Genomic DNA, 23,660 nt, shown 5'->3' on the forward strand with positions numbered 1-23,660 from the left:
GTAGTTTTTTTTTTTTAATCACTTGTCCCTAGGTATGGACTGATACATGATAAATGTTCAATAAATTTTGGGTGAAAAAAAAAGAATGTCATTTCAGGTTTCTGAAACTTTTGAATCTTCTCTCACATTCTTTATTCTGGTCAAATGTCTAATCAGATGTCTTCCCTGACCACCCTATCTAAAATTGTACATTCATGATCCAGTGCTTTAACTTACTTGCTTTACTTGCTTTATTTTGCTCTATAGCAATTATCACTCCCTGAAATTATATTATATAATTAATTCTTATTCTGTGTATTGTCTCTCTCCTCTGCTAGAATCTAACTTTCATAATGACAGGGACCTTGTTTGCTTATTCACTGCTGAACCTCCAGTACTTAGAATAGTGTCCAACACAAAATAGCATCTCAATAAATATTTGATGAAGAATGTACCAGCAGTTCTAGGAATGGGCTCCCAAATAGTTTTACTCCATTAATTTTTGTTAAATTTGGATTCCAAAGAACATCCGATAAGTTTGGAAGACAATATTAAACACAGACCCTTAGGCAGAGAAAAATTTCTTCTAATTCCAGGTTTCATTACTTCAAATAGTCAATAAAATGGTAAGAAGAATTTAAAAAATTAGAGCAGACATTGAGTAAGAAATCCTCTTGGCAGCATCAGTATATTATGTTTTTATTTTACTAGGGCAGGTAGTAGTTGTAAGTGCTTGTTTATTTCAAGAGTGGCATTATTTAAATTAATTTACTAGTTACAACCCTACCTAAAAGTGATTTTTCCCATTTCAATTATCTTCATTTTCTGAAATATTTTCAAGGACATTGACTTCATGCTGAGGATAGAGAACATATTTGAGGAGCTGTATATAGCTCATGATTAACTAAAACTGTGCAATGGACCGCTTCATGTATTTGGCAATTATTATACTTCTTTAAAATAAGATCAAGGAACAGAAAGAGTATTTTAACACCAAAAGGAGAGTATTTGCCTTGTTTTATTGAATGCCCTGCATCTAAGAGCTTAATGAGAATAGTCCCTTGTGTCAAATTCAAATTCTCATTTAGCACTTTTTCCAGTCTAATACCTTTCTACCTATCATATAATTTTGCCTTGAAGCATCTTGGCAATGGACAATATAGGGAGACTTAGACTCAAATTCTGCTTTTAATCTAGAACTAGAAATAGTCCCTTCATCTTCCAGGCTTATCTTTACATGATGTGTATGTTACACTTTCTTTTTCAGAAGTCCACCCTCTGGATTTAGTTATGGACACTATCAAGTACAGACAGATATAAACTTATGCTTTTACAATGTTTCAAGTAGCACAAGAGAAGATAGTAGTGTATGACCATGATGTGAACAGTAATAATAGCACAAAATTCTGTGTGGAATAAGACATGATTAAATAACAAAAAATGATGTGAGAATCAAATTATTGCTTAGAGGTACTTAGAGGTTTGGAAACAGGTAAGGAGTGAATGTTGATAGCAAAGATTGGGAAAATTAGGTGTTACTGGTTTTGTTGTGGTTTGGGGCAAGTGGTGGTTTCTGAAAGATTCACTGGTTGAGCAGAAGGCGTGTAATTCTACAAACAAAAGCAAAAAGAGGAATCTTGACCATTAACTGCAAGCTTTTACAACTCCCTCTTCAATTTCCTTGTAACAGCTTCTGGGAGGTGTGTTGGGTGGTGTTCAGTAAGAGAAGAGAGCATATTGATGTTGACAGGGATGAAGCAGTTATAAACTTGGCAAGGGATTCTTTTTTTTTTTTAACATCTTTATTGGAGTATAATTGCTTTACAATGGTGTGTTAGTTTCTGCTTTATAACAAAGTGAATCAGTTATACATATACATGTGTTCCCATATCTCTTCCCTCTTGCATCTCCCTCCCTCCCACCCTCCCTATCCCACCCCTCTAGGTGGTCAAAAAGCACCAGGCTGATCTCCCTGTGCTACACGGCTGCTTCCCACTAGATATCTATTTTACATTTGGTAGTGTATATATGTCCATGACACTCTCTCACCCTGTCACATCTCACCCCTCCCCCTCCCCATATCCTCAAGTCCATTCTCTAGTAGGTCTGTGTCTTTATTCCCGTCTTGCCACTAGGTTCTTCATGACCTTTTTTTTTTTTTTTAGATTCCATATATATGTGTTAGCATACTGTATTTGTTTTTCTCTTTCTGACTTACTTCACTCTGTATGACAGACTCTAACTCCATCCACCTCATTACAAATACCTCCATTTCATTTCTTTTTATGGCTGAGTAATATTCCATTGTATATATGTGCCACATCTTCTTTATCCACTCATCTGTCGGTGGACATTTAGGTTGCTTCCATGTCCTGGCTATTGTAAATAGAGCTGTAATGAACATTTTGGTACATGACTCTTTTTGAATTATGGTTTTCTCAGGGTATATGCCCAGTAGTGGGATTGCTGGGTCGTATGGTAGTTCTATTTTTAGTTTTTTAAGGAACCTCCATACTGTTCTCCATAGTAGCTGTATCAATGTACATTCCCACCAACAGTGCAAGAGGGTTCCCTTTTCTCCACACCCTCTCCAGCATTTATTGTTTGTAGATTTTTTGATGATGGCCATTCTGACTGGTGTGAGATGATATCTCATTGTAGTTTTGATTTGCATTTCTCTAATGATTAATGATGTTGAGCATTCTTTCATGTGTTTGTTGGCAATCTGTATATCTTCTTTGGAGAAATGTCTATTTAGGTCTTCTGCCCATTTTTGGATTGCATTGTTTGTTTTTTTGATATTGAGCTGCATGAGCTGCTTGTAAATTTTGGAGATTAATCCTTTGTCAGTTGCTTCATTTGCAAATATTTTCTCCCATTCTGAGGGTTGTCTTTTGGTCTTGTTTATGGTTTCCTTTGCTGTGCAAAAGCTTTTAAGTTTCATTAGGTCCCATTTGTTTTTTTTTTTTTTTTATTTCCATTTCTCTAGGAGGTGGGTCAAAAAGAATCTTGCTGTGATGTATGTCATAGAGTGTTCTGCCTATGTTTTCCTCTAAGGGATTCTTATTAGTTGTTGTCTGTCTAACTTCTTTCCAACTTCTGCTGATTTGTCAGTAGATTTGCTATGTTGTTTTTCACACTTTTCCTTTGCTTTTCTTTGGTAGCAGTGATGATGCCTTTTTTTGTTTGTTTGTTTGTATGGAAAAGTGTTTTCTATGCTTATTGCTATCACGTCAGTCTTTTTCTTAACCATTTCTTCTCTGTGGTGACATTTGAAAATGAACTTGCAATGTTTTCCACTGTGTACTGTAGGGGGATTATAGACAAAAACTCTTTTAAGGGGCTTCCCTGGTGGCGCAGTGGTTAAGAATCCATCTGCCAATTCAGGGGACACGGGTTCGAGCCCTGATCTGGGAAGATCCCACATACCACACAGCAACTAAGCCCGTGCACCACAACTACTGAGCCTGCACTCTAGAGCCCACGTGCCACAACTACTGATGCCCACATGCCTAGAGCCTGTGCTCCTCAACAAGAAAAACCACCGCAATGAGAAGCCCGCACACCGCAACAAAGAGTAGCCCCCACTCGCCACAACTAGAGAAAGCCCGCACACAGCAACCAAGACCCAACACAGCCAAAAATAAAATAAATAAATGAAAGAAAAATGCTTTTAAGGGATCTTGTTTTTTTCCTGCCTAGAAATGTTATCAGTTTCACACACTCTTAATCTTCTTATCTTTAAGTAGGATCCAGGAAGAAAAGAGAGAAGGAGTCTCAAAACATATTTTTCTACTTTTCCCTGACTATTATCCAAGGAGGAAGTAAAACTCACTTACTTACTTAAGACAAGTAAATCCTTTATTATGATTTTATTTGAAAACTTATAACTCTAATTGTTACTCAGTCTTGTCATTAGGACCACTTTAAAAAAAAATTCAAGTGGAAATTATTTCCTCTGCACACAATAGTTGGGCTGCTATACTTTCCTTAACCAGTAGGCTGACCAGACTTCGTCTTTGACTTCAGCATATTTCTGGCCTGCCCTTAAATGACAAATTAGTTTTAAAAGCCCATGGAATTAATGTTGAAAATTGATCCATTTTTTTTTCTATTAGCTCAGCAATAGTGCACTATTCCCTATGTCGTTTTCCTCTTTTTGGGTACAGTGGCTATAAATTAGATTTTCTTTTTTTTTTTTTTTAATTTAATAATTTATTTTTGGCTGCATAGGATTTCTTTTCTCTTTTGTTTTTTGAATTTTATTTAATTTATTTTTTAGACAGCAGATTCTCATTAGTTATCCATTTTATACATATTAGTGTATGTATGTCAACCCCAATCACCCAATTCATCACACCACCGCCACCACCGCTCCCCGCCCCACCACTTTTCTCCCTTGGTGTCCATACGTTTGTTCTCTACATCTGTGTCTCAATTTCTGCCCTGCAAACTGGTTCATCTGTACCATTTTTCTAGGTTCCACATATATGCATTACTATATGATATTTATTTTTCTCCTTCTGACTTACTTCACTCTGTATGATAGTCTCTAGATCCATCCACGTCTCTACAAATGACCAACTTTCGTTCGTTTTTATGGCTAAGTAATATTCCATTCTATATATGTACCACATCTTCTTTATCCAATTCTCTGTTGATGGGCATTTAGGTTGCTTCCATGTCCTGGCTATTGTAAGTAGTGCTGCAATGAACATTGGGGTGCATATATCTTTTTGAATTATGGTTTTCTCTGGGTATACGCCCAATAGTGGGATTGCTGGGTCATAGGGTAATTCTATTTTTAGTTTTTTAAGAAACCTCCATACTGTTCTCCAGAGTGGCTGTATCAATTTACATTCCCACCAACAATGCAAGAGGATTCCCTTTTCTCCACACCCTCTCCAGCATTTGTTGTTTGTAGATTTTCTGATGACGCCCATTCTAACTGGTGTGAGGTGATACCTCATTGTAGTTTTCATTTGCATTTCTCTAATGATTAATGATGTCGAGCATTCTTTCATGTGTTTGTTGGCCATCTGTATATCTTCTTTGGAGAAATGTCTATTTAGGTCTTCTGCCCATTTTTGGATTGGGTGGTTTGTTTTTTTTTAATACTGAGCTGCATGAGCTCTTTGTATATTTTGGAGATTAATCCTTTGTCCGTTGATTTGTTTGCAATTTTTTCTCCCATTCTGAGGGTTGTCTTTTCGTCTTGTTTGTAGTTTCCTTTGCTGTGCAAAAGATTTTAAGTTTCATTAGGTCCCATTTGTTTATTTTTGTGTTCATTTCCATTACTCTAGAAGGTGGATCAAAAAAGAACTTGCTGTGATTTATGTCAAGGAGTGTTCTTCCTATGTTTTCCTCTAAGAGTTTGATAGTGGCCGGTCTTACATTTAGGTCTTTAATCCATTTTGAGATTATTTTTGTGTATGGTATTAAGGAGTGTTCTACTTTCATTCTTTACATGTAGCTGTCCAGTTTTCCCAGCACCACTTATTGAAGAGACTGTCTTGTTTCCATTGTATATCCTTGCCTCCTTTATCATAGATTAGTTGACCATAGGTGCATGGGTTTATCTCTGGTCTTTCTATCCTGTTCCATTGATCTATATTTCTGTGTTTGTGCCAGTGCCATATTGTCTTGATTACTGTAGCTTTGTAGTATAGTCTGAAGTCAGGGAGTCTGATTCCTCCAGCTCTGTTTTTTTCCTTCAAGACCACTTTGGCTATTTGGGGTCTTTTTTGTCTCCATACAAATTTTAAGATGATTTGTTCTAGTTCCGTAAAAAATGCCATTGGTAATTTGATAGGGATTGCATTAAATCTGTAGATTGCTTTGGGTAGTAGAGTCATTTTCACAATATTGATTCTTCCAATCCAAGAACATGGTATATCTCTCCATCTGTTGGTATCATCTTTAATTTCTTTCATCAGTGGCCTTATAGTTTTCTGCATACAGGTCTTTTGTCTCCCTAGGTAGGTTTATTCCTAGGCATCTTATTCTTTTTGTTGCAATGGTAAATGGGAGTGTCTCCTTAATTTCTCTTTCAGATTTTTCATCATTAGTGTATAGGAATGCAAGAGATTTCTGGGCATTAATTTTGTATCCTGCTACTTTACCAAATTCATTGATTAGCTCTAGTAGTTTTCTGGTAGCATCTTTAGGATTCTCTATGTATAGTATCATGTCATCTGCAGACAGTGACAGTTTTACTTCTTCTTTTCCAATTTGTATTGCTTTTATTTCTGTTTCTTCTCTGATTGCTGCGGCTAGGACTTCCAAAACTATGTAGAATACTAGTGGTGAGAGTGGACATCCTTGTCTTCTTCCTGATCTTAGAGGAAATGCTTTCACTTTTTCACCATTGAGAATGATGTTTGCTGTGGGTTTGTCATATATGGCCTTTATTATGTTGAGGTAGGTTAACTCTATGCCCACTTTCTGGAGAGTTTTTATCATAAACAGGTGTTGAATTTTGTCAAAAGCTTTTTCTGCATCTGTTGAGATGATCATATGGTTCTTATCCTTCAATTTGTTAATATGGTGTGTCACACTGATTGATTTGCGTATATGGAAGAATCCTTGCATCCCTGGGATCAATCCCACTTGATCATGGTGTATGATCCTTTTAATGTTTTGTTGGATTCTGTTTGCTAGTATTTTGTTGAGGATTTTTGCATCTATATTCATCAGTGATATTGGTCTGTAATTTTCTGTTTTTGTAGTATCTTTGTCTGGTTTTAGTATCAGGGTGATGGTGGCCTCATAGAGTGAGTTTGGGAGTGTTCCTTCCTCTCCAAATTTTGGAAGAGTTTGAGAAAGATGGGTGTTAGCTCTTCTCTAAATGTTTGATAGAATTCACCTGTGAGGCCATCTGGTCCTGGACTTTTGTTTGTTGGAAGACTTTTAATCACAGTTTCAATTTCATTACTTGTGATTGGTCTGTTCATATTTTCTGTTTCTTCCTGGTTCAGTCTTGGACGGTTATACCTTTCTAAGAATTTGTCCATTTCTTCCAGATTGTCCATTTTATTGGCATAGAGTTGCTTGTAGTCTCTTAGGATGCTTTGTATTTCTGCAGGGTCTGTTGTAAACTCTCCTTTTTCATTTCTAATTTTATTGATTTGAGTCCTCTCTTTTTCATGATGAGTCTGGCTAATGGTTTATCAATTTTGTTTATCTTCTCCAAGAACCAGCTTTTAGTTTTATTGATCTTTGCTATTGTTTTCTTTCTTTCTGTGTCATTTATTTCTGCTCTGATCTTTCTGATTTCTTTCCTTCTACTAACTTTGGGTTTTGTTTGTTCTTCTTTCTCTAGTTCCTTTAGGTGTAAAGTTAGATTGTGTATTTGAGATGTTTGTTGTTTCTTGAGGTAGGATTGTATTTCTCTAAACTTCCCTCTTAGAACTGCTTTTGCTGCATCCCATAGGTTTTGGATCGTCGTGTTTTCATTGTCATTCGTCTCTAGGTATTTTTTGATTTCCTCTTTGATTTCTTCAGTCATCTCTTGGTTATTTAGTAACGTATTGTTTAGCCTCCATGTGTTTGGGTTTTTTACGTTTTTTTCCCTGTAATTGACTTCTCACCTCATAGCATTGTGGTCAGAAAAGATGCTTGATATGATTTCAATTTTCTTAAATTTCCTGAGGCTTGATTTGTGACCCACGATGTGATCTATCCTGGAGAATGTTTTGTGCACACTTGAGACAAAAGTGTAATCTTCTGTTTTGGGATGGAATGTCCTATAAATATCAATTAAATCTATCTGGTCTATTGTGTCATTTAAAGCTTGTGTTTCCTTATTATTTTTCTGTTAGGATGATCTATCCTTTGGTGTAAGTGAGGTGTTAAAGTGCCCCGCTATTATTGTGTTACTGTTGATTTCCCCTTTTATGGCTGTTAGCAGTTGCCTTATGTATTGAAGTGCTCCTATGTTGGGTGCATATATGTTTATAATTGTTATATCTTCTCCTTGGATTGATCCCTTGATCATTATGTAGTGTCCTGCCTTGTCTCTTGTAACATTCTTTATTTTAAAGTCTATTTTATCTGCTATGAGTATTGCTACTTCAGCTTTCTTTTGATTTCCATTTGCATGGAATATCTTTTTCCATCCCCTCACTTTCAGTCTGTATGTGCCCCTAGGTCTGAAGTGGGTCTCTTGTAGACAGCATATATATGGGTCTTGTTTTTGTCTCCATTCAGCAAGCCTGTGTCTTTTGGTTGGAGTGTTTAATCCATTCACGTTTAAGGTAATTATCGATATGTATGTTCTTATGACCATTTTCTTAATTGTTTTGGGTTTGTTTTTGTAGGTCCTTTTCTTCTCTTGTGTTTCCCACTTAGAGAAGTTCCTTTAACATTTGTTGTAGAGCTGGTTTGGTGGTGCTGAATTCTCTTAGCTTTAGCTTGTCTGTAAAGCTTTTGATTTCTCCATCAAATCTGAATGAGATCCTTCCTGGTTGGAGTAATCTTGCTTGTAGGTTCTTCCCTTTCATCACTTTAAATATGTCATGCCACTCCCTTCTGGCTTGTAGAGTTTCTGCCGAGAAAGAAGCTGTTAACCTTATGGGAGTTCCCTTGTATGTTATTTGTCATTTTTCCCTTGCTGCTTTCAATAATTTTTCTTTGTCTTTAATTTTTGCCAATTTGATTACTATGTGTCTCGGCGTTTTTCTCCGTGAGTTTATCCTGTTTGGGACTCTCTGCACGTCCTGGACTTGGGTGGCTATTTCCCTTCCCATGTTAGGGAAGTTTTCAACTATAATCTCTTCATTTATTTTCTCTGGTCCTTTCTCTCTCTCTTCTCCTTCTGGGACCCCTATAATGGGAATGTTGTTATGTTTAATGTTGTTCCAGAGGTCTCTTAGGCTGTCTTCATTTCTTTTCGTTGTTTTTATCTTTATTCTGTTCCACAGCAGTGAATTCCAGCATTCTGTCTTCCAGGTCACTTATCCGTTCTTCTGCCTCAGTTATTCTGCTATTGATTCCTTCTAGTGTATTTTTCAATTCAGTTATTGTATTATTCATCTCTGTTTGTTTGTTCTTTAATTCTTCTAGGTCTTTGTTAAACATTTCTTGCACCTTCTCGATCTTTGCCTCCATTCTTTTTCTAACGTCCTGGATCATCTTCACTATCATTATTCTGAATTCTTTTTCTGGAAGGTTGCCTATCTCCACTTCATTTAGTTGTTTTTTCTGGGGTTTTGTCTTGTTCCTTCATCTGGTACATAGCCCTCTGCCTTGTCATCTTGTCTATCTTTCTGTGAGCGTGGTTTTTGTTCCACAGGCTGCAGGATTGTAGTTGTTCTTGCTTCTGCTGTCTGCCCTCTGTTGGATGAGGCTATCTAAGAGGCTTGTGCAAGTTTCCTGATGGGAGGGACTGGTGGTGGGTAGAACTGGCTCTTGCTGTGGTGGGCAGAGCTCAGTAAAACTTTAATCTGCTTGTCTGCTGATGGGTGGCACTGGGTTCCCTCCCTGAGGTGAGGCCTGCGGTGACCCTACACTGGAGCCTACCCGGGCTCTTTGGTGGGGCTCATGGCGGACTCTGGGTGGGCTCACGCCAAGGAGTACTTCCCAGAACTTCTGCTGCCAGTGTCCTTGTCCTCACAGTGAGACACAGCCACCCCCTGCCTCTGCAGGGGACCCTCCAACACTAGCAGGTAGGTCTGGTTCAGTCCCCTATGGGGTCATTGCTCCTTCCCCTGGGTCCCGATGAGCACAGTACTTTGTGTGTGCCTTCCAAGAGTGGAGTGTCTGTTTCCCCCATTCCTGTTGAAGTCCTGCAATCAAATCCCTCTAGCCTTCAAAGTCTGAATCTCTAGGAATCCCTCCTCCTGTTGCCAGACCCCCAGTTGGGAAACCTGACGTGGGGCTCAGAACCTTCACTCCAGTGGGTTGACTTCTGTGGTATAAGTGTTCTCCGGTATGTGAGTCACCCACCCAGCAGTCATGGGATTTGATTTTATTGTGATTGTGCCCCTCCTACAGTCTCACTGTGGCTTCTCCTTTGTCTTTGGATGTGGGATATCTTTTTTGGTGAGTTCCAGTGTCTTCCTGTCGATGATTGTTCAGCAGTTAGTTGTGATTCTGGTGCTCTCGCAAGAGGGAGTGGGAGCACGTCCTTCTACTCTGTCATCTTGAACCAATCTAGATTTTATTTCTTAAAGCACGAAAGAATCAACTTGATCACAACATGGAACTTATTAGATTATGTTACTTCAAAAGAAAATAATAAAAACAAATTGTGTAAGGGTGTTCATAGGTTATTTTACAAGGCAAAGTCATTCACACATGGTTGCCAGTATTTCTTGTAGTCCCTCCCTTTTCACCTTCTCAGGAATCCATTATTAGCCACAAAATTCTTTCATATTTGGCTAAAAGTATTTTATGAAAAAAAAGAGTGTTGTTTAAATAATTGCAGCTGGGACTTCCCTGGTGGTCCAGTGGTTGGGATTCCACACTCCCAAGGCAGGGGGCCCAGGTTCGATCCCTGGTCAGGGAACTAGATCCTGCATGGTACAACTAACACCCCTCATGCTGCAACTAAAATATCCCGCATGCCACAACAAGGGTCCTGCATGCGGCAGCAAAGATCCTGCGTGCTGCAACTAAGACCTAGTGCAGCCAAATAAATAAGTAAATAAATAAATAGTTGCAGCTGTTTCTGTAGTCAAGGTGGGAAGAAGAACAAAGACAGTTGATTTGTTTGGGGAAACACATTAATGAGGCTTTCAGTTATGAAGGTAAGACTTTGACCTGAAAGTAGTGGTTGAAATAAATAGGAGCTAAGTTGATCTCCTCTATAGGCATTTTGAATTTTCTATCAAGCAGCCAAAGAGACAAGAGTAGGAATCAGGAATCTGTGGAAAAGAGTTAATGGGAGAATGGGCTCCAGAATCATGGCAGATTGTCAATAACAAAACATCACTATGGCAGGAACTTATGTCTGATACTCAGTTTTTACAAGTTGATACCTGCTCTGTCCAGTAATCTCCCTCTGCTAGGCCAACTTTAGTAAAAACTCCATTGCATGCAAAAGCACTGTGTTAGTGGTACCTTGAGGGGTCATGCAGAGTGGGTTTTATTGGCTTGGCCAAAAAGTTCATTCGGATTTAAAGTAAACATGGAAGACACATTTTTCATTTTCACCAAGAACTTTATTGAGCAACATATTCAACGTCTTGTTTTGCTACCTTCTGTCATTTTTCAGGCAACTTCATAATTCCATCTTCCCACAATTTTTTATCTTTTTGAGTAAAGAACTGTTCCAGTTGCCTTTTACAGTCTTCCAGGGAATTGACATTTTTTCCATTAAGAGAGCTTTGTAAAGACCGAAATAAGTGGCAATCTGAAGGTGCAATGTCTGGTGAATACGGCGGAGGTATCAGAATTTCCCAGCCATGCTGAACAGATTTTACCTGTTCATCAAAGGAACATGCGGTCTTGCGGTAACCTGATGGAAGATTATGTGCTTTTGGTTGACTAATTCTGGATGCTTTTCATTGAGTGCTGCTTTCAGTTGGTCTAATTGGGAGCAATACTTGTTGGAATTAATTGTTTGGTTTTTCCAGAAGGAGCTAATAATACAAGACTCTCTTCCAATCCCACCATATACACAACATCACCTTTGGTTGAAGACCGGCCTTTGGTGTGGTTGCTGGTAGTTCATTTAACTTGCCCCATGAAATCTTCTGTTCCATGTTATTGTACAGTATCCACTTTTCATTACCCGTCACAATTTGTTTTAAAAACGGAATGTTTTTGTTACATTTAAGTAGAGAATCACATGCAGAAATATGGTCAAGAAGGTTTTTTGTGCTTAAATTATGTGGAACCCAAACATCAAAGTGACTAACATAACCAAGCTGGTGCAAATGATTTTCAGTGCTTGATTTGGATATTTTGAGTATGTCGGCTATCTCGCGTGTGGTATAATGTTGATTGTTCTCAGTTAATGTCTCGATTTGATCGCTGTCAACTTCAACTGGTCTACCCAACCATGGAGCATCATCGAGTGAGAAATCTCCAGCATGAAACTTCTCAAACCACTTTTGACATGTTCAATCAGTTGCAGCACTTCTCCATACACTGCACAAATCTTTTTTTGCATTTCAGTTGTGTTTTTACCTTTCTTGGAATAATAAAGCATAATATGCCTAAAATGTTGCTTTTTTTCTTCCATCTTCAATATTAAAATGGCTACACAAAAATTCACCAATTTTGATAAGTTTTTTTTTAATGCACGCTGATATGACAGCTGTCACAATACAATCTAACAAAATTGTTTCAAATGAAATTAAAGACAACTAAATGCTACTAGAGCCATCTTAAGGAAAAAAAAAACAAGTAAACCTTCTGGCCAACCCAGTATCTACACGTGGAGTGAATCAGTGAAGAGAGAGAACAGATATCAGTAATAATAGTGCCAAGATGGCTGAAGTAGATCAAGAATTGAACTAGAAGCTGGAATTCAGAATTAAAGGTATTAGCAACAACTAGGAAAAACAAGAGAATATTGAGAAGAGTGTTGGACTTCCTGCAATTGTACAAGAATAGGGACTTGAATATTTTTCATTTGATATTAAAAGAAAAAGTTAGTCTGGAAGGCTAGAGAACTAAGGACATTAAATATGTGAGGGAGTATGAGCATAAACACACACCCTGGGTACATGGTAAATTTATGAATACTTACATATTTAGATTTTATATAATTTTCATTATTGTACTTGGTCAGATTTGCTATCTTTAAATAAAGTTGTTCAAGATCTGTTTGTAGTACCTTTACATTTTGAGTGCTCCATTTTGTATTTTAGATTTATGAAGTCTATCACTCTATATCTTTGCTGGAGCACTAGATATATATTGCTAGCTGTTTAATTAATTAATTAATTAATTAATTAATTAATTAATTAATTAATTTAATCAGTAATCAGTTTTATACACATCAGTGTATACATGTCAATCCCAATCGCCCAATTCAGCACACAACCATCCCCACCCCACTGTGGTTTTCCCCCCTGGTGTCCATACGTTTGTTCTCTACATCTGTGTCTCAACTTCTGGCCTGCAAACCGGTTCATCTGTACCATTTTTCTAGGTTCCACGTACATGCATTAATATACGATATTTGTTTTTCTCTTTCTGACTTACTTCACTCTGTATGACAGTCTCTAGGTCCAGCCATGTCTCAACAAATGACTCAATTTCGTTCCTTTTTATGGCTGAGTAATATTCCATTGTATATATATACAACAACTTCTTTATCCATTGGTCTTTCGAAGGGCATTTAGGTTGCTTCCATGACCTGGATATTGTAAATAGTGCTGCAATGAACATTGGAGTGCATGTGTCTTTTTGAATTACGGTTTTCTCTGGGTATATGCCCAGTAGTGGGATTGCTGGCTCATATGGTAATTCAATTTTTAGTTTTTTAAGGAACCTCCATATTGTTCTCTTTAGTGGCTGTATCAATTTACATTCCCACCAACAGTGCAAGAGGGTTCCCTTTTCTCTACACCCTCTCCAGCATTTGTTGTTTGTAGATTTTCTGATAATGCCCATTCTAACTGGTGTGAGGTGATACCTCATTGTAGTTTTGATTTGCATTTCTCTAATAATTAGTGATGTTGAGCATCTTTTCATGTGCTTCTTGGCCATCTGTATGTCTTCTTTGGAGAATTGTCTATTTAGGTCTTCTGCCCATTTTTGGATTGGGTTGTTTGTTTCTTTAATATTGAGCTGGATGAGCTGTTTATATATTTTGGAGATTAATCCTTTGTCCGTTGATTCATTTGCAAATATGTTCTCCCATTCTGAGGGTTGTCTTTTGGTCTTGTTTATGGTTTCCTTTGCTGTGCAAAAGGTTTGAAGTTTCATTAGGTCCCATTTTTTAATTTTTGTTTTTATTTCCATTACTCTAGGAGGTGGATCTAAAAAGATCTTGCTGTGATTTATGTCAAAGAGTGTTCTTCCTATGTTTTCCTCTAAGAGTTTTATAGTGTCCAGTCTTACATTTAGGTCTCTAATCCATTTTGAGTTTATTTTTGTGTATGGTGTTAGGGAGTGTTCTACTTTCATTCTTTTACATGTAGCTGTCCAGTTTTCCCAGCACCACTTATTGAAGAGACTGTCTTTTCTAAATTGTATATCTTTGCCTCCTTTGTCATAGATTAGTTGACCATATGTGTGTGGGTTTATCTCTGGGCTTTCTATCCTGTTCCATTGATCTAGATTTCTGTTTTTGTGTCAGTACCATATTGTCTTGATTATTGTAGCTTTGTAGTATAGTCTGAAGTCAGGGAGTCTGATTCCTCCAGCTCCGGTTTTTTCCCTCAAGACTGCTTTGGCTATTTGGTGTCTTTTGTGTCTCCATACAAATTTTAAGATGATTTGTTCTAGTTCCGTAAAAATGGCATTGGTAATTTGATAGGGATTACATTATGTCTGTAGATTGCTTTCGGTAGTAGAGTCATTTTCACAATATTGATTCTTCCAGTCCAAGAACATGGTATATCTCTCCATCTGTTGGTATCATCTTTAATTTCTTTCATCAGTGGCCTTATAGTTTTCTGCATACAGGTCTTTTGTCTCCCTAGGTAGGTTTATTCCTAGGTATTTTATTCTTTTTGTTGCAATGGTAAATGGGAGTGTTTCCATAATTTCTCTTTCAGATTTTTTATCATTAGTGTATAGGAATGCAAGAGATTTCTGTGCATTAATTTTGTATCCTGCAACTTTACCAAATTCATTGATTAGCTCTAGTACCTTCCTGGTGGTATTTTTAGCATTCTCTATGTATAGTACCATGTCATCTTCAAACAGTGACAGTTTTACTTCTTCTTTTCCAATTTGTATTCCTTTTATTTCTTTTTCTTCTCTGATTGCTGTGGCTAGGAATTCCAAAACTATATTGAAAAACAGTGTTGAGAGTGGACATCCTTGTCTCTTTCCTGATTAGAGGAAATGCTTTCAGTTTTTCACCATTGAGAATGATGTTTGCTGTTGGTTTGTCGTATATGGCCTTTATTATATTGAGGTAGGTTCCCTCTATGCCCACTTTCTGGAGAGTTTTCATCATAAGTGGGTGTTGAATTTTGTCAGAAGATTTTTCTGCATCTATTGAGATGATCATATAGTTTTTATTCTTCAATTTGTTAATATGGTGTATCACTTTGATTGATTTGCATATATTGAAGAATCCTTGCATCCCTGGGATAAATCCCTCTTGATCGTGTTGTATGATACTTTTTAATGTGTTGTTGGATTCTGTTTGCTAGTATTTTGTTGAGGATTTTTGCCTCCATTTTCATCAGTGATATTGGTGTGTAATTTTCTGTTTTTGTAGTATCTTTGTCTGGTTTTGGTATCAGGGTGATGGTGGCCTCATAGAATGAGTTTGGGAGTGTTTATTCCTCTGCAATTTTTAGGCAGAGTTCGAGAAGGATGGGTGTTAGCTCCTCTCTACATGATTGACAGAATTCACCTGTGAAGCCATCTGGTCCTGGACTTTTGTTTGTTGGAAGAATTTTAATCACAGTTTCAATTTCATTACTTGTGATTGGTCTGTTCATATTTTCTGTTTCTTCCTGGTTCTGTCTTGGAAGGTTATACCTTTCTAAGAATTTGTTCATTTCTTCCAGGTTGTCCATTTTATTGGCATAGAGTTTCTTGTAGTAGTCTCTTAGGATGTTTTGTATTTCTGCGCTGTCTGTTGTAACTTCTCCTTTTTCATTTCTAATTTTATTGAATTGAGTCCTCTCCCTCTTTTTCTTGATGAGTCTGGCTGATGGCTTATCAATTTTGTTTATCTTCTCAAAGAACCAGCTTTTAGTTTTATTGATCTTTGCTATTGTTTTCTTTGTTTCTATTTCATTTATTTCTGCTCTGATCTTTATGATTTCTTGCCTTCTGCTACCTTTGGGTTTTGTTTGTTCTTCTTTCTCTAGTTCCTTTAGGTGTAAGGTTAGATTGTTTAGTTGAGATTTTTCTCGTTTCTTGAGGTAGACTTGTATAGCTATAAACTTCCCTCTTAGAACTGCTTTTGCTGCATCCCATAGATTTTGGATCATCGTGTTTTCATTGTCATTGGTCTCTAGGTATTTTTTGATTTCCTCTCTGATTCCTTCAGTGATCTCTTGGTTATTTAGTAACGTATTGTTTAGCCTCCATGTGTTTGTGCTTTTCACGTTTTTTTCCCGAAATTGATTTCTAATCTCATAGCGTTGTGGTCAGAACAGATGCTTGATATGATTTCAATTTTCTTAAATTTACTGAGGCTTGATTTGTGACCCAAGATGTGATCTATCCTGGAGAATGTTCTGTGCGCACTTGAGAAGAAAGTGTAATCTGCTGTTTTTGGATGGAATGTCGTATAAATATCAATTAAATCTATCTGGTCTATTGTTTCATTTAAAGCTTCTGTTTCCATATTTATTTTCATTTTGGATGATCTGTGCATTGGTATAAGTGAGGTGTTAAATTTCCCCACTATTATTGTGTTACTGTCGATTTCCCCTTTTATAGGTGTTAGCAGTTGCCTTATGTATTGAGGTGCTCCTATGTTGGGTGCATATATATTTATAATTGTTATATCTTCTTCTTGGATTGATCCCTTGATCATTATGTAGTATCCTTCCTTGTCTCTTGTAACATTCTTTATTTTAAAGTCTATTTTATCTGATATGAGTATAGTTACTCCAGGTTTCTCTTGATTTCCATTTGCATGGAATATCTTTTTCCATCCCCTCACTTTCAGTCTGTATGTGCCCCTAGGTCTGAATTGGTTCTCTTGTAGACAGCATATATATGGGTCTTGTTTTTGTCTCCATTCAGCAAGACTGTGTCTTTTGGTTGGAGTGTTTAATCCATTCACGTTTAAGGTAATTATCGATATGTATGTTCTTATGACCATTTTCTTAATTGTTTTGGGTTTGTTTTTGTAGGTCCTTTTATTCTGTTGTGTTTCCCACTTAGAGAAGTTCCTTTAGCATTTGTTGTAGAGCTGGTTTGGTGGTGCTGAATTCTCTTAGCTTTAGCTTGTCTGTAAAGCTTTTGATTTCTCCATCAAATATAAATGAGATCTTTGCCGGGTAGAGTAATCTTGGTTGTAGGTTCTTTCCTTTCATCACTTTAATTATATCATGCCACTCCCTTCTGGCTTGTAGAGTTTCTGCTGAGAAATCAGCTGTTAGCCTTATCGGAGTTCCCTTGTATGGTATTTGTCATTTTTCCCTTGCTTCTTTCAATAATTTTTCTTTGGGTTTAATTTTTGCCAATTTGATTACTGTGTGTCTTGACGTGTTTCTCCGTGAGTTTATCCTGTATGGGACTCTCTGCACGTCCTGCACTTGGGTGGCTATTTCTTTTCCCATGTTAGGGACGTTTTTGACTATAATCTCTTCAAATATTTTCTCTGGTCCTTTCTCTCTCTCTTCTCCTTCTGGGACCCGTATAATGCGAATGTTGTTGCATTTAATATTGTCCCAGAGGTCTCTGAGGCTGTCTTCATTTCTTTTCATTCTTTTTTCTTTATTCTGTTCCACAGCAGTGAATTCCACCATTCTGTCTTCGAGGTCACTTATCCGTTCTTCTGCCTCAGTTATTCTGCTATTGATTCCTTCTAGTGTAGTTTTCATTTCAGTAATTGTATTGTTCATCTCTGTTTGTTTGTTCTTTAATTCTTCTAGGTCTTTGTTAAACATTTCTTGCATCTTCTCGATCTTTGCCTCCATTCTTTTTCCTGTGTCCCGGATCATCTTCACTATCATTATTCTGAATTCTTTTTCTGGAAGGTTGCTTATCTCCACTTCATTTAGTTGTTTTTCAGGGGTTTTATCTTGTTCCTTCATGTTGTATATAGCCCTCTGCCTTTGCGTTTTGTCTATCTTTCTGTGAATCTGCTAGCTGTTTTTTATTTGAATTCTCAAACTAATGATTATAATACTACCATTAATTGATGATAAGTTCCCTAGTAAGCACTGCATTCCCTAGCATGTTCTCTGACACACCTAATCCTCTTCAGAAAGGGAATCATGTTAAAACAAATTTGGGAAACACTAAACCAGAATCTACCAAGTGCAAATTCTCAATTCACATCAATAGAGTAATGGCTGTAAAAGGTATCACAGAGGGAAAAAAATAATTTAATGTAGCTTTTTTTTTTTTAACATCTTTATTGGAGTATAATTGCTTTACAATGGTGTGTTAGTTTCTGCTTTATAATAAAGTGGATCAGTTATACATATACATATGTTCCCATATCTCTTCCCTCTTGCATCTCCCTCCCTTCCACCCTCCCTATCCCACCCCTCTAGGTGGTCACAAAGCACCGAGCTGATCTCCCTGTGCTATGCGGCTGCTTCCCACTAGCTATCTATTTTACACTTGATAGTGTATATATGTCCATGACACTCTCTCACCCTGTCACATCTCACCCCCCCCCTCCCCATATCCTCAAGTCCATTCTCTAGTAGGTCTGAGTCTTTATTCCCATCTTGCCACTAGGTTCTTCATGACCTTTTTTTTTTTTTCCTTAGATTCCATATATATGTGTTAGCAAACTGTATTTGTTTTTCTCTTTCTGACTTACTTCACTCTGTATGACAGACTCTAACTCCATCCACCTCATTACAAATACCTCCATTTCATTTCTTTTTATGGCTGAGTAATATTCCATTGTATATATGTGCCACATCTTCTTTATCCACTCATCTGTCGATGGACACTTAGGTTGCTTCCATGTCCTGGCTATTGTAAATAGAGCTGCAATGAACATTTTGGTATATGACTCTTTTTGAATTATGGTTTTCTCAGGGTATATGCCCAGTAGTGGGATTGCTGGGTCGTATGGTAGTTCTCTTTTTAGATTTTTAAGGAATCTCCATACTATTCTCCATAGTGGCTGTATCAATTTACATTCCCACCAACAGTGCAAGAGTGTTCCCTTTTCTCCACACCCTCTCCAGCATTTATTGTTTGTAGATTTTTTGATGATGGCCACTCTGACCGCTGTGAGATGATATCTCATTGTAGTTTTGATTTGCATTTCTCTAATGATTAATGATGTTGAGCATTCTTTCATGTGTCTGTTGGCAATCTGTATATCTTCTTTGGAGAAATGTCTATTTAGGTCTTCTGCCCATTTTTGGATTGGGTTGTTTGTTTTTTTGTTATTGAGCTGCATGAGCTGCTTATAAATCTTGGAGATTAATCCTTTGTCAGTTGCTTCATTTGCAAATATTTTCTCCCATTCTGAGGGTTGTCTTTTAGTCTTGTTTATGGTTTCCTTTGCTGTGCAAAAGCTTTTAAGTTTCATTAGGTCCCATTTGTTTATTTGTGTTTTTATTTCCATTTCTCAAGGAGCTGGGTCAAAAAGGATCTTGCTGTGATTTATGTCATAGAGTGTTCTGCCTATATTTTCCTCTAACAGTTTGATAGTGTCTGGCGTTACACTTAGGTCTTTAATCCATTTTGAGTTTATTTTTGTGTACAGTGTCAGGGAGTGTTCTAATTTCATGCTTTTACATGTACCTGTCCACTTTTCCCAGCACCACTTATTGAAGAGGCTGTCTTTTCTCCTCTGTATATGCTTGCCTCCTTTATGAAAGATAAGGTGACCATATGTGCGTGGGTTTATCTCTGGGCTTTCTATCCTGTTCCATTGATCTATATTTCTGTTTCTGTGCCAGTACCAAACTGTCTTGATTACTGTAGCTTTGTAATATAGTCTGAAGTCAGGGAACCTGATTCCCCCAGCTCCATTTTTCGTTCTCAAGATTGCTTTGGCTATTCGGGGTCTTTTGTGTTTCCATACAAATTGTGAAATTTTTTGTTCTAGTTCTGTGAAAAATGCCAGTGGTAGTTTGATAGGGATTGCATTGAATCTGTAGATTGCTTTGGGTAGTAGAGTCATTTTCACAATGTTGATTCTTCCAATCCAAGAACATGGTATATCTCTCCATCTATTTGTATCATCTTTAATTTCTTACATCATTGTCCTATAATTTTCTGCATACAGGTCTTTTGTCTCCTTAGGTAGGTTTATTCCTAGATATTTTATTCTTTGTGTTGCAATGGTAAACGGGAGTATTTTCTTAATTTCACTTTCAGATTTTTCATCATTAGTGTATAGGAATGCAAGAGATTTATGTGCATTAATTTTGTATCCTGCTACTTTACCAAATTCTTTGATTACCTCTAGTAGTTTTCTGGTAGCATCTTTAGGATTCTCTATGTATTGTATCATGTCATCTGCAAACAGTGAGAGCTTTACTTCTTCTTTTCCGATTTGGATTCCTTTTATTCCTTTTTCTTCTCTGATTGCTGTGGCTAACACTTCCAAAACTATGTTGAATAATATTGGTGAGAGTGGACAACCTTGTCTTGTTCCTGATCTTAGTGGAAATGGTTTCAGTTTTTCACCATTGAGGGCAAGGTTGGCTGTGGGTTTGTCATATATGGCCTTTATTATGTTGAGGAAAGTTCCCTCTATGCCTACTTTCTGCAGGGCTTTTATCATAAATGGGTGTTGAATTTTGTCAAAAGCTTTCTCTGCATCTATTGAGATGATCATATGGTTTTTCTCCTTCAATTTTTTAATATGATGTACCACGTTGATTGATTTGCGTATATTGAAGAATCCTTGCATTCCTGGAATAAACCCCACTTGATCATGGTGTATGATCCTTTTAATGTGCTGTTGGATTCTGTTTGCTAGTATTTTGTTGAGGATTTTTGCATCTATGTTCATCAGTGATATTGACCTGTAGTTTTCTTTCTTTGTGACATCTTTGTCTGGTTTTGGTATCAGGGTGATGGTGGCCTCGTAGAATGAGTTTGGGAGTGTTCCTCCCTCTGCAATATTTTGGAAGAGTTTGAGAAGGATAGGTGTTAGCTCTTCTCTAAATGTTTGATAGAATTCGCCTGTGAAGCCATCTGGTCCTGGGCTTTTTTTTGTTGGAAGATTTTTAATCACAGTTTCAATTTCAGTGCTTGTGATTGGTCTGTTCATATTTTGTATTTCTTCCTGGTTCAGTCTCAGCAGGTTGTGCATTTCTAAGAATCTGTCCATTTCTTCCAGGTTGTCCATTTTATTGGCATAGAGTTGCTTGTAGTAATCTCTCATTATCGTTTGTGTTACTGCAGTTTCAGTGGTTACTTCTCCTTTTTCATTTCTAATTCTATTGATTTGAGTCTTCTCCGTTTTTCTCTTGATGAGTCTGGTTAATGGTTTATTAATTTTGTTTATGTTCTCAAAGAAGCAGCTTTTAGTTTCATTGTTTCTTGCTATAGTTTCCTTCATTTCTTTCTGATCTGATCTTTATGATTTCTTTCCTTCTGCTAGCTTTGGGGTTTTTTTGTTCTTCTTTCTCTAATTGCTTTAGGTGCAAGGTTAGGTTGTTTATTCGAGATGTTTCCTGTTTCTTGAGGTAGGCTTGTATTGCTATAAACTTCCCTCTTAGAACTGCTTTTGCTGCATTCCGTAGGTTTTGGGTCGTCGTGTCTCCATTGTCATTTGTTTCTAGGTATTTTTTGATTTCCCCTTTGATTTCTTCAGTGATCACTTCGTTATTAAGTAGTGTATTGTGTAGCCTCCATGTGTTTGTATTTTTTACAGATCTTTTCCTGTAATTGATATCTAGTCTCATAGCGTTGTGGTCGGAAAAGATACTTGATACAATTTCAATTTTCTTAAATTTACCAAGGCTTGATTTGTGACCCAAGATATGATCTCTCCTGGAGAATGTTCCATGAGCACTTGAGAAAAATGTGTATTCTGTTGTTTTGGGGTGGAATGTCCTATAAATATCAATTAAGTCCATCTTGTTTAATGTATCATTTAAAGCTTGTGTTTCTTATTTATTTTCATTTTGGATGATCTGTCCATTGGTGAAAGTGGGGTGTTAAAGTCCCCTACTATGATTGTGTTGCTCTCAATTTCCCCTTTTATGGCTGTTAGTATTTGCCTTATGTATTAAGGTGCTCCTATGTTGGGTGCCAAATATTTACAATTGTTATACCTTCCTCTTGGATCGATCCCTTGATCATTATGTAGTGTCCTTCTTTGTCTCTTGTAATATTCTTTATTTTAAAGTCTATTTTGTCTGATATGAGAATTGCTACTCCAGCTTTCTTTTGATTTCCATTTGCATGGAATATCTTTTTCCATCCCCTCACTTTCAGTCTGTATATGTCTCTAGGTCTGAAGTGGGTCTCTTGTAGACAGCATATATATGGGTCTTGTTTTTGTATCCATTCAGCTAATCTGTGCCTTTTGGTTGGAGCATTTAACCCATTTACATTTAAGGTAATTATCGATATGTATGTTCCTATTACCATTTTCTTAAATGTTTTGGGTTTGTTATTGTAGGTGTTTTCCTTCTCTTGTGTTTCTTGCCTAGAGAAGTTCCTTTAGCATTTGTTGTAAAGCTGGTTTGGTGGTGCTGAACTCTCTCAGCTTTTGCTTGTCTGTAAAGTTTTTAATTTCTCCACCAAATCTGAATGAGATCCTTGCTGGGTAGAGTAACCTTCGTTGTAGGTTTTTCTCCTTCATGACTTTAAGTATATCCTGCCACTCCCTTCTAGCTTGCAGAGTTTCTGCTGAAAGATCAGCTGTTAACCTTATGGGGATTCCCTTGTGTGTTATTTGTTGTTTTTCCCTTGCTGCTTTTAATGTTTTCTTTATATTTAATTTTTGATAGTTCAATTAATATGTGTCTTGGCGTGTTTCTCCTTGGATTTATCCTGTATGGGACTCTCTGTGCTTCCAGGACTTGATTAACTATTTCCTTTCCCATATTAGGGAAGTTTTCAACTATAATCTCTTCAGATATTTTCTCAGTCCCTTTCTTTTTCTCTTCTTCTTCTGGGACTCCTATAATTCGAATGTTGGTGTGTTTAATGTTGTCCCAGAGGTCTCTGAGACTGTCCTCAGTTCTTTTCATTCTTTTCTTTATTCTCCTCTGCATTAGTTATTTCCACCATTTTATCTTCCAGGTCACTTCTCTGTTCTTCTGCCTCAGTTATTCTGCTATTGATCCCATCTAGAGTATTTTAAATTTCATTTATTGTGTTTTTCATCATTGCTTGGTTCCTCTTTAGTTCTTCTATGTCCTTGTTAAATGTTTCTTGCATTTTGTCTATTCTATTTCCAAGATTTTGGATCATCCTTACTATCATTATTCTGAATTCTTTTTCAGGTAGACTACCTATTTCCTCTTCATTTGTTAGGTCTGGTGTGTTTTGACCCTGCTCCTTCATCTGCTGTGTGTTTTTCTGTCTTCTCATTCTGCTTATCTTACTGTGTTTGGGGTCTCCTTTTCACAGGCTGCAGGTTCGTAGTTCCCGTTGTTTTTGGTATCTGTCCCCAGTGGCTAAGGTTGGTTCAGTGGATTGTGTAGGCTTCCTGGTGGAGAGAACTAGTGCCTGTGTTCTGGTGGATGAGGCTGAATCTTGTCTTTCTGGTGGGCACGTCCACGTCTGGTGGTGTGTTTTGGGGTGTCTGTGGCCTTATTATGATTTTAGGCAGCCTCTCTGCTAATGGATGGGACTGTGTTCCTCTCTTGCTAGTTGTTTGGCATAGGGTGTCCAGCACTGTAGCTTGCTGGTCGTTGAGTGAAGCTGGGTTTTGATGTTGAGATGGAGATCTCTGAAAGATTTTTGCTGTTTGGTATTATGTG

This window comes from Eschrichtius robustus, chromosome X (genome assembly GCF_028021215.1).
Source record: "Eschrichtius robustus isolate mEscRob2 chromosome X, mEscRob2.pri, whole genome shotgun sequence".
NCBI classification, from domain to species: Eukaryota; Metazoa; Chordata; class Mammalia; order Artiodactyla; family Eschrichtiidae; genus Eschrichtius; species Eschrichtius robustus.